This window comes from Oratosquilla oratoria, chromosome 31, assembly GCF_046742065.1.
Source record: "Oratosquilla oratoria isolate Oo_2021 chromosome 31, ASM4674206v1, whole genome shotgun sequence".
Taxonomy (NCBI): Eukaryota; Metazoa; Arthropoda; class Malacostraca; order Stomatopoda; family Squillidae; genus Oratosquilla; species Oratosquilla oratoria.
Window position 1 is genome coordinate 29,367,678 of NC_134807.1, and position 2,500 is coordinate 29,370,177.

A 2,500-nucleotide genomic window follows, 5' to 3' on the forward strand; every position below is an offset into this window, starting at 1 on the left:
CTTTGTTTGGGCCGAGGTCAACAAGGAAGGCCTCTTTGAGCGACCACGCCGAGAGGGAAGGTTTCTCTCCATACAAGGTATATAGGAAGGCCAAAGGAGAGGACACTCATAATGAAAGGGGTAGGCTACCCATTCACAATGTAGTTCACATACAAGATGAATAAAACAACATGGAAGTCAAGGTCGTCGTATCAAAACAGCAGGACAAGACTCGTAGTAATGGGTATAAATTGGACTTATTTAGGTAGAAGGTAATAAGCAAGAACTAATGGAGTAGTTAACGAATGTAATGGATTTAGTAAACGTGTAGTAAGCGCTGAAACTTCTGGTTGTTTTAACAGAGGGTTAGATAACTTTATGAATGGAAATAATCAGTGATAATGAACATAGAACTGCATAGTGTAGGCCTTATGGCCTCTTGCGGTCTCCTCTAATATTATGTTCTCATAGCGTTGGTTAGAATGAAGCTTATATATTTATGAACCAAAAGCTTTACTATCGGTACGCTCTCCTTTTGTGTGTCATAGGATAAAAAGAAAACGAGAAAGGTAAATAATACCTGTAATAATGGTGATCATTTGACATTTACACTATCATCTGTTATCACACAGGAGATAAGGTTGAATAACTTTCTAGTAACCTCTAGAATCCTAGTAGATTTAATTGGTATGAGGAGATATACGAGGACAAGTTTAATCGTCTTAACAATTAGCCCTAGCTGACGCCTGCTAATAGATTACTGGCAGTAAATACTAACAGTGTACATGTGGAATGAGATTTCCACCCTAAAAAGTGGTTTCATTCACAAGTCTTAAGTACAGTAACCCTTCCCATATCCTAACTAATTGGGTCATATGATGTTCGGATTTTGGGAAAGTTATTCGGAGACGGAAAGTAAATTACTCACCTAAACCCCACTCTCTAAATCTCCAAAGGCTTAGCTTTCAATTGTGAAGGAATAGAAGTGTTATATATATATATATATATATATATATATATATATATATATATATATATATATATATTATATATATATATATATATATATATATATATATATATACAAAACACATAGATCATGTTCGAATGGTAGTAATTCATATAACACAAGTCCTCTAGCCATATTCAGAGTTCATACCAAAGACATGAATAGCCTTCCAAAGGAATATTTTCTAAGCAAACACTTTGATGCAGATTTAACCTAAATTTAAATTAATATGCACACACACGTAGGTACACACACACACACACACACACACACACACACACACACACACACACACACACACACACACACACACACACACATATATATATATATATATATATATATATATATACAAATCTACATATATATATATGTTTATATATATATATATATATATATATATATGTATATATATATATGTATATGTACAGATACGCCAACACCTAGATACCCTCATACACAGATATAAAATATATATTAATTTACTTTTCCCAAATATAACTCTTTCATTTCCACATACTCTCCTATCTTCTGTTGTTGTTATTGTTATTTTTGTAATTTTCCACTCCTTTTTTAAGAAAAAGTAACTCTCGTTTGTACATTCTTTGCATTTTTCTGTAACACCTACTATTTGTACTATGTACATACACAAACATGAGAGCGTGCGCACTCGTCTACTCAAACGATAAACACTTAAACATTCCCATTCATAGATTAAACATAGACTTTTTTACTGTGTGTGTGTGTGTGTGTGTGTGTGTGTGTGTGTGTGTGTGTGTGTGTGTGTGTGTGTGTGTGTGTGTGTGTATGTGTGTGTGTGTGTGTGTGTGTGTGTATGTATGTATGTGTGTGTGTGTGTGTGTGTGTGTGTGTGTGTGTGTGTGTGTGTGTGTGTGTGTGTGTGTGTGTGTGTAGGTCTATATATGTATGTGTGCACGTGTGTGTGTGTGTGTGTGTGTGTGTGTGTGTGTGTGTGTGTGTGTGTGTGTGTGTGTGTGTGTGTGTGTGTGTGTGTGTGTGTGTGTGTGTGTGTGTGTGTGTGTGTGTGTGTGAGTGTGTATGTGCGTGTGTATGTGTGTGTGCGTGCGTGTGTGTATATTTGTGTCTCTGTGAGTGAATGCAATACTCAGTATTCCCTCTCCTGTTATGTGCGTTGGGGATTCAGTGCGTGAACAAGACATGTTGCTCAGCTGAGCGTCTGGCCCTGCTAAAGCAAACCGGGCGGTGGCAGAGGGGAAAATACAAACAGGAGAGTATAAGGGTAGGAAGAGAAGAGGGGTATTCCCGTTTCATTCTCTGTCTCTGTCTCTCTCTATCTCTCTTTCTCTCTCTCTCTCTCTCTCTCTCTCTCTCTCTCTCTCTCTCTCTCTCTCTCTCTCTCTCTCTCTCTCTCTCTCTCTCTCCCTCCATATCTGTCTCTCTGTCTCTCTCTCTCTCTCTCTCTCTCTCTCTCTCTCTCTCTCTCTCTCTCTCTCTCTCTCTATCTCTCTCTCTCTCTCTCTCTCTCTCTCT